This window comes from Myzus persicae, unplaced genomic scaffold (assembly GCF_001856785.1).
Source record: "Myzus persicae strain clone G006 unplaced genomic scaffold, MPER_G0061.0, whole genome shotgun sequence".
In the NCBI taxonomy this organism is placed as follows: Eukaryota; Metazoa; Arthropoda; class Insecta; order Hemiptera; family Aphididae; genus Myzus; species Myzus persicae.
Window position 1 is genome coordinate 45,311 of NW_019104414.1, and position 14,568 is coordinate 59,878.

The 14,568-nt window shown below is 32.0% G+C and overlaps 2 non-coding genes across 2 annotated transcripts; both read left to right on the top strand.

Moving 5' to 3' along the window:
• The first annotated feature begins 12,945 nt into the window (after window positions 1-12,945).
• Window positions 12,946-13,019, top strand: Trnat-agu. Its single transcript has one exon. It is a non-coding gene; the product is annotated as a tRNA-Thr (tRNA).
• Window positions 13,020-14,115: 1,096 nt separating this feature from the next.
• Trnat-agu lies at window positions 14,116-14,189 on the top strand. Its single transcript has one exon. It is a non-coding gene; the product is annotated as a tRNA-Thr (tRNA).
• Window positions 14,190-14,568: the final 379 nt, after the last annotated feature.

Consider the following 14,568-nt stretch of genomic DNA (forward strand, 5'->3'; position numbering starts at 1 on the left):
AACAGGTATCTTTCAAACAAGGTCCCCATCTCAATCGTATTATTATCCGTTGATTACATACCATAGCTACCAGATACCAAGTAGGTACCAATGTACCATACATGATATATTTATAGCATTGCGTTGTTTCCAGGAGTTTGTTTGCCCACGTGGTCCAGAAACCGTTAATGCTCATTGATACATACAACAATATATGGTATAGGATATTGAACAGTAAATCGAATGCCCGCGATAAAACCAGAGTGTAGGAAAACGAAAAAACTAACATTTCTTCGAGATTAACCTTGTTTCCGGCGGAATTCATTGAGGTGTATCTGCCTATATCTAAATCAAATGTAATTACCGATTGCAGCCCACTCATGTATGTATATATATTAAACTGTATTGTATTATAGGTAGGTACATTTATACTTTAGGCAGGATACTGCAATAAATAAAAATATATTATATTTAGGAATTATAATTTATAGGAATCGATTGTTAAATACGAGACAGCAGGTGTAAATGTTGTTCATTATAGAGTTATAATGCTATGATATGTTTAACGTATATATTATTAGTTTGCTCGCATTACTATCTACAATTATGTTCTAGAGGACGATTTCTCCAATTTTGTGGACATAAACGATGACGACGTGATGACCGCGAGAAGTTTTCGCAAACGTCATCTACAGACCTACATATAATGGGAAAACCATCAAGAGTTAACGCGAAGAACGTGTCGAAAATATCGACGCCGAGCAAACACATCTTCTTGTTAGATATATACTATTGCTTTCATCAGTTTTATAGGGGATCAACGGCGCAATGGCCACAGCCGGATTGAGTACCTATACTATGTGGGCCGTAAAAATAGTGTCGGATGGGTCTAATTTATTTTAAGTAATGATCCACTCAAATTGAAAAATAAAACCAGTTAAATAAATCAATACATTATTAAGTGAAAACATATTTTATTTGTTTTATGAAATGAACCTCAGTCGTCGTTGTAATTGTAAAATTGTTTGTCCTTTTCGTCCACACATACTTCTATATTTCTAGCCTTTTCATATTTTGCAAAATGTTGAATAATGTCTCCAAAAGACAAAAGTCCAAGGCCTAGAGATTTCACAAATTCTGTTTTAATGAATTTAAGTACAAGATGTTGCAGATTAAAATGTGATAATGAAGATCTTAATTCATTTTTTAGTAGTTTTAATTGATAATAACACTTTTTACTAGTACAGTTAGTTCCTGTACAAAAGAAGAAGATATACTTACAATTATTTACAAACGGTAATAATAACCCTGTGGCATTTGGAAAATTCTCAGTTACATTTAAATAAATCAATACTTTATGTATGTTTAGAAAAATATTCTTAAGTTTATTTTCGTTACTATAAATTAACATTAACGACGTTGGTTAAAAACTCAATAGGCCGGTAGTTGTTTAAATTCATTACTAAAATCTTCAGGAAAATCTTTTGGGTACCTTTTTAATAAACTAACTGCTATATTGTATTTTTTTTTTAATATCAGCTGTTTTGCTATCTAATTTTTTTCGAGGGACTTAATCCGGCCCCGGTAATTGTATAAATCTATTTTATTATAACAGGTATTATGTTATTATATTATTATTATGATTATAAAAAATTACACTGCAAAAAGAAAGTAAGAAATCAAATTACAGGCGTAATGGCGATTAAACGTCTATAAAGAATACGTGCTCACAAAATACCTATAACTATTCAAGTACATATAAAATATCATAAAGGTACACGACTCTTCTTGTAGTGCATGCCTCTTACTGACTGTCGAGGCGTTTTTCACATACCTATACGAATTCTGCGTTCGATTTATTCCGTCGGTCATATTGTAGTCTGTCCGACTCTGTCGGTTATATTATATTATTACTATATCGTTGTTTACCATTGAAATATCGAATCACGATTGAAGCGTCCTATATTATATTGTGTACCTACCTATATATAATAGTGGTCCACCGAACATGTGACATTGCAGGCCATAGCATTAGCGATGCATTCTACAGACCGCGAGTATGTGTGTGTGGGCAATAAATAATAATATTGTTACTATCATCATCGGGTGCAATCGAAAAAGAACAGCGAAACTCTATTTGGTGAGAGGACTAAGTAGGTTGTCGCGAATCGATCACCGATTGTGTACGTATCCGCCTTAAATATATACACAATAGAAATATTGTCCGTGCCACACTAAGACTCGACGCACATTACAGACTATTAACACATTTTAGACTAACGCGTATGGTGATATTGTACTACCACTTATGAATTGCATGTATTATTTTGATATAACCACCATTATAGGTGTAAGTGTGTCATAATTTTAGAGAGGGCTGGTATTCAAAAATACTTCATTGCACGTCATCGAAGTCGATCTCTGCGCTCGAAAAACCCATCTTACTCTACACACTGTGCATCATATTTTAGACACCATGTTGGTACCATACGAGTACCATACACTGGTGTGCCGTGTGTAATATTATAATATATTAATGTATTATATTATTGGAATTTGTAAACTTTTACTTTAAATACACGAGAAAGACCTAAGCACCTAACCTAGATGAAAGCTTTATTAACTAATCAATATTTTTTTTTATTGTTCTTATTTTTATTTTCCCTGTGACTATATTTTAATTGGAAGTCACTTTATACTAATTATTAATAGTATTAACCAGTGACCACTATTAGTATGTTTGAGGGGGGATTCATTTCTCTGTTTGTACGTCTTGAAGGGCTCAGCTCTCTCGAGCCTCCTCACAATTTCTGGCGATGTCAACGATGCAGTATTATAGTTCGAACAGGCATAGGCACCTATATACAGTTATGTCTTATGCAGAGGTTTTTTCGATTCGAGAAAATCGTTTAAAGATATTAGTTGTTTAAAGTACTTTGGGTCAATGGTATTAGATATTATGGTCAATATATTATCCAAATATATATTTTTAATATATTAATTATTGGAATATTTAACAAGATTTCGTTTCCTACATTTCATACCTATATATCCCTATAAGAGGCGTGTAGTTTCAAAATCAGCCAAAAGATCATTTATTGAATACTAGTTTTTTCTCATCTTATAAATGGTCACACTGTTATATAAGTCCTGTAAAAATATTATATTGTATAATATTGTAGAAAACACCTTTTCATACACAGTATGTATATGCATTCCGAACCCATGATTCCATATTTATTACAAAATCATAGAGTAAAATTGTATGGTCTTTTTGGTTTTTTGTTCTTGAAAATTTTTAAAAATTGGCCATGCAGGTTTTGAAACTGTTAAAAAAACAAAAAAATAAAACTAACTGTTTTGATGCTGTTGTATCCAGACTGGTGGCATTAACCTATGCATCTCTCTATCTAAAACCTACCAGTTGTATAAAATGAGCCATTAAATATAAACTTCATTTTAGATTTGAAAAACTGTGTTGCACTAGTCAGTAGTCTTCCAAACACATGGCTCATCTAAAACTGAGATGCTTGTATTGATACAAAAATAGCCACACTACATTTTATAGAAAAATAGTTTTTAGTAAAATATATCAGCTTTATTTTTATTTATAAAACTAGTATTTCCTTATTCCTATTAATTGCTTACCAATCCAACAAAGTTGATGGAAACAATTATTTTTATAAGCCAAAAATATAGGTATAATAGTCGAATGGATCGTTTGATAACGGACCATTCGGTAAGAAAACTTCCGAAAAACGCAAAAGGTCACTCGTTGCAATATCGCAATACGCTCCAACAGGTGGCATGCGGACGGTTTGACTCGACAACGACGACGGTTTCATGCGATTAAATTTCGACGATGCTGATGTAGCGATGATAAATAATAATAAACTCGCGATCGTTATACCGTTAAATCCACGCTATGTTCGCTATCGTATAATTATCCCGTTCCAAGATCTCAGGTCGTCCTCCGCTGCAGTTGAACCATAAACACGATAACCATGCGTAATGTGACGACACGTCTCTCGCAGGTGCGAAACAACAACAACAACGACGACGACGACGACAATAATAATAATAATATAACTGTCTAGAGAAGCCTGCAAAAGCAGCAGTAGCAGCAGCGGCAGTCAGGAGGCACAGCTCTCGCCGGAAAAAAGTGATTTCGTCGACACACCTCGCAGACGGGGCTTAAACACTGCACGCGTAATCGTATAAATCGTATACATCAGCCGTACCTATACCAGGTAGTCGGTTACGTACCTAAATATTATGTATATACAAGCCTTATTTATATTATAAAGTTGTCGTCTGACGCGCGGCGATAATTTTAGTAAAAATAAAACCGTTTTGGAGGAAATGCGCGCGCGCGGACCGCGATACGCCTCGGCGCAGGATGTTGCGATAATCGCACATAAAACTTAATGATATACCTCTGCTGTTCCTTACATAATACACGTGTAATATTTGACGTTTTCATTCGATATACACCATATTGTATGTAATATGTATATATTTGATATCATTATACCGTCGGTCGGACGATTGGAAATATTTTCGCAAAACGCTGTTATTCCGATGGCGAATCCATTCGCGACGATAGGACACGGCTCGTTGTTCACTGCACCCGCGAGTCACAGCAGCTGCTAACGAATTCCTGTACGACCACAATAACACAATACAATATAAAATAATATTACGTTTGACGCATAGTTAAACTTATGGCGAGGACTCGACTACCGTAACTTAACTCACCCACACCGCGCGTGCGTGACTTGTCCACACGCTAGCCGCATAAACCACCTGCTGCAGGTCGTCCACCCCACCAGGATGCAGTAGTCGCTACCCCTAAAATTGGATTTTAACACTACTGAGATAGGTCGTATTCTGCGGGTCTAGACTGTACACATTGGAAAAAGTCCAAGTTGTGCGCCCCCCAAGAGTGTTTAAGTTTTGTAAGAGCTATTCAGTTAGGGCCTTATACGGGGGGACATGAGAAAATCATTTGACTGCCACTGTTTAGTATTTAAGTGTTGACCAACCTTAAAGTTATAGTGAGACAAAACATATTTTTAAGATTTTACTAATATATAATTGTATAAGTAAAAATACGTAATTTAACCTACTACACACAAGAAGTACACTATTATATATTATAGTAGGTATATTTATTAATAAATAAACATAAAATTAGTTAAAACTAATTTATACTCAAGACTCAACAGCTTACGATCGAATACGATGTATGCTATATTAGAGCAGACGCGCAGCAGAAATTATTCATGAAAAGGACAGACACGGCGACACGTCATCATTTGACTACTATTTAACAGTGAATCATAACAGTATACGATATTATAAGTTATAAATTAATATATTATACCTATATAATGTCCTAATGCCGAGACCAACTACGTAACTGGCGACTGACTTATCGTTGTATCCAAAATCCAAAAAACCATTCTGATCACAAAAAAATGAGGTTGCTTGACGCTTATACAAATATTACAAACGCTTTAAAGCTTTTCACGATGTGCACGAAATGGTCGAAATGAACTGTGAATTCACCGCTATGTTGATTTTGAAAAAAACTATATCAGCAGTTGTCTGTATAGCAGTCCGCTGGTTGATTTTTGATCCCAATATTATGTGTCATACGTAATGAGAGGTGCTGTATCCGCACACGTTTTAAATATTTTTCAGTGATTTCCGATAGATACATATTTTATAGAAAAATCAAAAATTATAATACTATCGAAGTGCTGTATTCTTAGTCAACTCTAAAAACGAAACGCATATATTTAATATATAGTGCAGTTTATAATATTTACATTATCATAGTAGTTACTCGGACAATTAGTGTAGAATACTATTATAGGTACTCAAATAGTAGTACCTACCAAATTGGTAAACATTTGGGAACTCTAGTTATACCTTATACGATAGTGTCAATTTAATCCAACGAGATATTTTTTTCCAACTATAGTCTATGAGACAATATATATTACGATTATTGTTATACTGATACCACAATATTAAAAATATACTGTTTTTTATGTTTCGTTTTTACACTTGATCGGTTTCAGTGTAACATTGCCCCGATGAATATAATAATACCAATAATGCATCAATTATTTTTCAAACTTTATTATAATGACTTGAAATCTATACTACTACCTATATACACCTGCCTATATAGGTATCTACTGTATTTAATAGTATCTACCTAACGGGGTTTTTTTATTGTGTTTTTAAAATCTCATACTTTGAAATCTTTTTGCTCAACAATCGTATAAGATGTTTATATAAAAATATTCATATACGAAGAACGGTTAGGTATACTTGAAAAGATATTCATATACGGAATTTTGGTTTTTTTTAAATCCACCATTTTTCAATAACGTCGTTTGAACCCGTTATCTTTATATAATAATTATTACTCCTCGTAGATAACGCATTTATCGTAGATCTACTTTGTATTCACCTATATATTAGAGTTCAAGGTGATAATTATCTTGTATACTTAAGTATTACGATGTACAATTATACACATAATATTACGTTATAACCTAATATTATATTATTAGGTATATTTATACTGTAGGTGGTCACGAAACGAAATGCAGTGTCCTTCAAAAATTACTAAAAATCTGCACGGATACCGGATGTTGGAAAATACAAGTTTAATACCTACTTTTTTTTTATTAATTGCAGTATTAACCGACAACGTATTTTACAAATAACATTTAAACTGCCAACTATAGTATACGTAACATTATTACCAAACACTTCGTACAGGTAACCGTAAAAACATATGCAGTTCGCATGCAACATCTGAAGTATTTTATATTTTTAACGGTATTAATGAATAATGTATTATTATATCAATATGACATATGTATAATAAATACGTTGTAAAACTAATTTGTTTAACGCAAATCAGGTTATTCAGAAATCAGAACAATGAGATAAAAATAGATTTCCCGTTTGTGATCTGTGTTCGGATGACATAAAAAAATGGGAAAAATTAAAACGTGAAATTATTATGGCAATTATACAGAACAACAATAATATAAATACGACTGTTTTATTATTATTATTATTATTATTTAGGTAGCACGGTAATGATCGTTTGACATTGGCATAAAATCCAAAACAGAACAAAAAAAGTGATTTAAATACCAAAATGGGGACAAGTAGTAAGTAAAGTAGATATCAGGTTAGTATAATAATTAGTGAATATAGTATGACAATTAATATTGTTACTTATAATGGTAAAGGTACTCGTGTACATTATGATATGAAATTATAAAATATATTATTTGAGGATGAGAAAATATAAACAATAAATCATTATCGCTTGGTACGAATATAATTCTTAAAGAATGTTGGTTACAAATTGTTTAATAGTGCTAAAAAATAATTATTAAAGGTATACCAGCCGCATACGATGTGGTGCAAGTGTACTGCACGTGACTGTAGGTTTCTGTATATTAGAATATTTTCTAGGACTCATTTTGAAAACCAAAGTACATTTATTAGTTTATTGTTATACCCTTAATACTATTAATCTATACTTGTGTAGATTTTTATCGTTATTACATCATAATATAAGACGTATCACTTATGTATTACGAGTTGAATGGTTGAGTCATTCTAATATTAGATATAAATTATTATATTTTTATATAATATATCCAACATAATACTAAATTAGATCACATTTGAGGAATTGCAGCAGTTTGGCCGGAAACAAACGAACGCTTCTATGGACTGACCTATGTAGTGTGTTCTATAATATATATTATACATAACTACCTAGCAACCATGTTGAGTTTTGATCTTAGAAAAGAATAAATATTTTAAATTCACATAGGTATAATAATATAAAATAATATAATGCACTTTTCTCAAAGCCTTAAAATATGGATAGTTCTGATTTTCACCGAAGCCGTCTTTATTTGGTGGTGTATTTTGAAGAACTAAAATTAAAACCTTAATAATTTATATATTTGTACACCAAAACCTAAATAGGCTCCAAAATGTATTAATTTTATAGAGTGAGGTAGAATAATTATTATTGGACAATTAAAAAAAAAAAAAAAAAACGATACATGTCATATTCGTATAATATTCTGATGCGGTCACGGGGGACGGAGAAAAAACTCTGTTCCATTAGCGTCAGCCAACAATTTATTCATATGTACATTTTGTTTAAACGACGTTTAAAAAAATATTTACATATTATACGTGCATACATGTAAAATGTGTACAACAGTAATGTTATTTTCTGACATCCATGAAATAATATATTCTAGTTTTTACTCTATATAATATTATACACGTATAAATAGGTATAATACGTACTATAAAATATACGCGCTGTCATTGTCAATGAGAAGAATGTTTGTTTTCACGAAGAAAGTACGCTCGTCGTTGTTGTGTTACTAATAAAACGTAAGCCTACTATAGTACTATGCATATATTATTATTTTACGAGAGATGTGCCTAACAATAAAAATAAAAGATGACAATATCGCGAAAAATACGTTTGAATTACGATTTATTTCATATATTATACATTATTAAACGTGTACACAAAAGGAATACCTATGCGATATTCATTTATGTATACTAATATAATATACCTACTATATACATTGTCTATTAACTTGCAGGGTATTGTGAGATTTTTTATTCCCATCAAACGCCCAGAAGTCTTATTATAAATAACTTATAGACTACAGTTGGTCCTATATAATACCTATGTTTATAACTAGGGCTTGGATTTGCCCTAAAAATATAAAAAAATGTATAATTTATTAAATAAATTAAAATTATTATTAAAAAATGAGTAAGAATTAAATTACATTTGTATTACACTGTACAATATGAGATTCACACGAAGTCGGTCCAAATATGGCATCTTTACTTTAGGCATTTTAATTTTAATCTTTGTTTTATTTATATAAAATATATAAATGCAAACTAAATAATATACGAAAAATATGTAACATGTGAAACACACCTGCAGCACCTTCGACGTAATACGCAACACGACTAAAATCGTCCAACAATCGGCCACACGCACCATCGATGTAATATTATCGCTCGATAAGAAAATACTCCGATAAAGGTTTTTTAGTTGTATGCAATAAAATCGGCTAATTGAATGGTGTGACATAAAGATAAATTTCAGCCTTGTCTAATTTAAAACCGAATTACCTGATGTTAAGTTCAAAAAGAAAATAATTTATATTAAGTAACGCTATACTACTATGTAGTACTTACTGCTTATATTTCAATGACGTCAATTTTTTTTAGTCATAATGCGAGAAATGTTTCAATAAAGTCCTAAATTTTTACCCTAAAAAGTATAAAATTCGCGAAAAAGATGCAAAAAATGTCTTAACAAATTTTTTGATTAGAGCCCGAAGACTTGAAACATATTTGTAGCTTGGAAAGCATTTCGTAAGACTAAATCCATAAGACAAAAAGGAGTGTCTGGTGTATTCTCGTATATATGCCAAAAGTGTTAAGTCGAAAACCGAGTTCAGTGAGTCTATAATTGTCGAATTTTATGCTGGAAATTGTTTTTCCTTATTGTATATAATATATTAATAAATATTATGTGTTGCTTGTGAAGCATAAAATATTCACGGTTAAAGGTACGTAGATCATAATGTAAAACTGTTAACGCAAGTGTTTATAGGCAGGAGGTTTCGGTGAACATTTTTGGGCACCTATCTCATCTTATTTTTTCGTAAATGCACAAAAAAAATAATAACACTATTAACCCTTAAAATAAAAATACATTAATAGCGGATGTCAGAGCACCAGTTGTTTTCTTTCTCCGACTCATGCGTAACATACCGAATTTACGTTTAGGAGAACCAATCCAGTGTTGTTACTTTTAATATTAGAGTGAATTCACCTATAGGCTATAATCAAACTTTAGGTTCAGAACATAACCTGTATCACTACCTCAGCGTTTTAACAATATTTTGGTTGTAATGCAATTTATAAGCATTTTTAAACTGTTTTGCATATTAAAATTGTACGCATTAATTATCAATTGAGATGTGTATAGTTTAGAGTTTAAACATTTTATAATCATGTAAAGTATAATATTCATGTACTTTGTATATTGCAATAAAAGCTTAGCAAAATTATTTATTATAATTTATTTAGGAAATTAGAAAGAACGCTGTCACTCTTTATGTGATTTTTTTTTCATATAAACTCTGAACTTGACCAGTTAAATTTTTGATTTGTTAATTGTTAACTGTTAACGTCTAACTTATCGATCTTGTGTTCTCTTAACTTAACTTAACTTGAGTTAATTATTTTCATTGACTTTTCCCACCTCTGTGTTGCACGTGTGGGCCAGAGAGTGAAAACAAATAGTGCGCTGACATCCTATTAAACAGAAAACAGATACACCTGATATTTGTATATATATATGTATATAGATACACAATAAGATCTAATTGTGTTTGAAATCAAAGAAAAATTAAAAAATTCCATCGAAATGGTATAATGGCGGAGCTAATGGATCCTTAGTCTACCTGCACCGGTAAAATCCTCGTCCTACTATAAGGATTATTTTTTAGAAACCTAAGGTATGTTATTAATTATTATAATACTCGGCCACATATCATCTATATGGAAAACCGCCGGACGAATACGTTCAACTGTATCGTAAACATTATTATGTGGGTACATATTATATTCCGTTTGCAGCGACACAAGACGGATTTCAATTGGAAATAAAATAATCCTTATCGCGTGCTGATAATAACAACGGTGCGTAATTGACGACTGTGAAGGCGGTCTATTTATTCTGCGTGATGCGCTACTACGTGTCTATTATGCTATGGACAGACACTTTCTTTTGAACGACAGACTATAATGTACCCGCACAGACCTAACAACCACGCTATATCTAAAGACAACTGCAGCATATTAGAATACGTCTATATACACGTAGGTAGGTACGATTATACTCGGAATTATCCTGCGCAAACGTATACACTAAGCCGTGAAATTATTATTCGCTCGGAAAACGATTATAGCCATACATACGCCGCACGCGTACTCGTGTGCGTACTTACCTATATATATATATATATATATATATGTGTGTGTGTACATTATTTGCATGTGTGTGTGCGCTGTTAGTTTCGTTTAGGCCGCGACGGATTTCGGCGTAAACGCTATGTGTACAGTGAACGTTTGCAGGACATCATTTAAAAATGCACGCGAAAATAATCGTGGCGTCAAATTAGTCATGTTTTCACTGAAACCGTGTGCCACGTACCTACATAATGGTACACGCGACGGACACAATAAACAAAAACGAAAATAATATTCTCCGTATTATAATATTGAGAACGGATAAAAATCAAGAGCATCGCGTAGTCGTCATCCGCAGCGATTTATCTCGTGCGTGATGAGCGCGGCGATGGTCGGGCGACGATGACGGTTACGCCGACCAAGGTTACGACGTTATTATGGGCCGTTTATAACAACGAACGACACATATTATATGTATTATTATTATGTACTCGCACATGTCGTCGGGGTTTTTTTTCCCAAATTATTGTCGATATTATTATTGTTTATTACTATAATATTATCGAGATCTTGGCGGCCGTTCGGCGGACCGAAAAAACAACGGGCCGCAATTTTCCGCGCCCGAATGTAGAGTAAACGGCGGAAAATAAGAGTAGCCATTCACACACGCACACACACGTGCACACAAACAAACACATACACACACACACACACACACACACACACACACACACACACACACACACACACACACACACACACACACACACACACACATATATATGTGTGCATGTTCCTACGACATTGTGTAGTCGCACACGCATCACCCGTTTTTGATAAGCGTGTGTGTCGGACACGATTTCACTACTGTGCAGCATTAAACGCATCGATTTCCATGACGTACCACGAGCATTTGAGGACGCTGAAAAGTATAAACGTACTACTGCTTAATTTTTATAGTATTATGCTGCCAACAACACGCAAATCTCGAAAATCAACAACTCGAGTCACGTATAGATCTGTGTTTTCACAGATCGTTTAAAAGTCCTGTAAATGAATCCAAGGAAAATAAGCCTCGTCGAAAGCGTCACAGAAATAAATTCAATTTTTAGGGAAAAAACCTATAATTTTGTTTTAATGTTTGCCTTTAGTTTGTGAAGTTTTTTTAGAAGTTTATTTTTACAGTAGTTGTGTCTTAAGACAATTTAACGAATTTCGTACATAATAAATTGAGATTCTTTCAATAATTTTTAGTACAGATAACATTGATTTTTAATTTTTTTTTTAACTATAAATAAATATCATCATTGGTGTTTCGTCTTTGGCCTCCCCACATTGGTTTTTCTCAGTGAGGCCCAGTTATCTTCATGATATTAATTTTAAATAAATCTAATTGTATATGGGTATCCAACTATTAAGTAAACTATAATTTTCTCAAATCTGTCAGTATGTCAAAATTGTTATAAAAATGCAATTTATCTATTTAGCCTCTATCCGTAGCATTGCCGACAGCGGCAATATAATACTAATGTATAATTATTGTTATTTTGTGATCATCTTGCGATAGTGTCTGTGTATAGTGTATGTAATTACTATTGTAGATATAGGTACTAGGTACACATTACATAAGTGATAAGTATAATAACAAGAGTAAAATATAAATAATAAAAAATATAATATGTATGAGTACTAGTAGTACTACCCAACTACCCTGACTTTTATAGTTCTATGCTGTGTAAAAATAATTAAATAAATCATCTGACAAATTGTTACGACGGATAATAAGTTAAAACTTATCGTTATGTAAATGTAATAATATTATAAAACCTATATTTTGTGAATATATTGTGTTGTTAAATTTGCTCGATTTTCCCGTTCGACGCCAACGGCGCCGTGGCTTAGTTGGTTAAAGCGCCTGTCTAGTAAACAGGAGATCGGGAGTTCGAATCTCCCCGGAGCCTTGTCGAGACCAAAAACCCTAGACAATTTTTTTTATCTTTTATGTTTTTGCATATTTGATCACTAAACTGTATATGGATACACATATTTTGATATACAGTTATACTTTCTGTACTCTGTATAGGTATAGTGCATATTTTCATTATGTTGTAATTTTTCGGTACATGAAAGTAAAAGTTTTTTAAGATTTTGGACAATTAGAAATTAAAAATACATTTGGAAAATAGATTGCAGTTGGAACTTGACATAAAGATAATAAATTTATTATTATTATTTACTTAGATCATATACTAGTATAATATGATGTAAGAATGTAAGATTATTTATCGGGATACTTTATCCGGATGGCCCATATGGCAAGACCGTCAAAAAAGCAGCGTACTTATATTATACATCTGTTATTAAATTGTACGATAATTCAGTTATAATAGCAACACTTGTAGGAAATTAACTTTAGGAAGTTATCTTTCATATTTTGTCAAGAGATTACGTGGGCACCTGCAGCAAAAGACGTACTTTTGTTATGCATATTACGATAGGCATAGATGACGACGAAGAAAGGAATTCATTTTACTTGATAATAATTACAAAATATACAGAATAATTAATATCAAATGCTAATTATTAAATGAAAATAATATTAACTTAATATTTTTTAATTTATTCATTAGGTAATTGTTCTCTATGTATTACCATTGAGTAATATTATAGTATTACCTAACCAGTAAGTAGTAAATCATTATTTTTTTAAATTGGCTTCTTTTCAATTTTTTTTTTAATGTTATGCTAACAGCTAGACAGACCAATGTATTATTATATGGAGTATTATTACAAAAAAATGTTTATTAGGTAAATATAAAATACTAAAATAAATATTCTATGAAAATTTCAAGAATATTAAATTTACTTTATCCACTATCTATACTAATATACTATATACATATAACACACAGCTATTCACATTAGTACAACAACGAAAATCGGTTGTCAAAAACATCCAGTTTTCGACACAACCAATTTTTAAAATATAAATATTAAAATATATAATATGGGAGCAAATTATTTTAAATATGCTCAATTTTCCCTTAGGACGCCAACGGCGCCGTGGCTTAGTTGGTTAAAGCGCCTGTCTAGTAAACAGGAGATCGGGAGTTCGAATCTCCCCGGAGCCTTGTCCGGGCGTGTAGACCGGACAATTTTTTTTGCATTTTTTTCAGTTTTATTTTCCCTCTATAAAACGCATTAAAGAAAATGTACCCTCCAAATGTTTATCACACATATAATATCCGATGGTATGATAATATATTCTAAAAATATTGTACCTAGAATCTAGATTAAAATTAAAATACACATTTTAATTGTACGCCCATCTGACAATATCTATACTTTTATGTTTTTGCATACTCGGTCCCTAAACTGTGTATGAATAAACATATTTTGATATGTAACCGAGTACATCAAAGTTAAATGTGTGTAAAGATTTTGGACACTAACAAATTAAAAATACATTTAGAAAATAGATGGCAGTTGGCACTGGGTATTTTTTTTTTT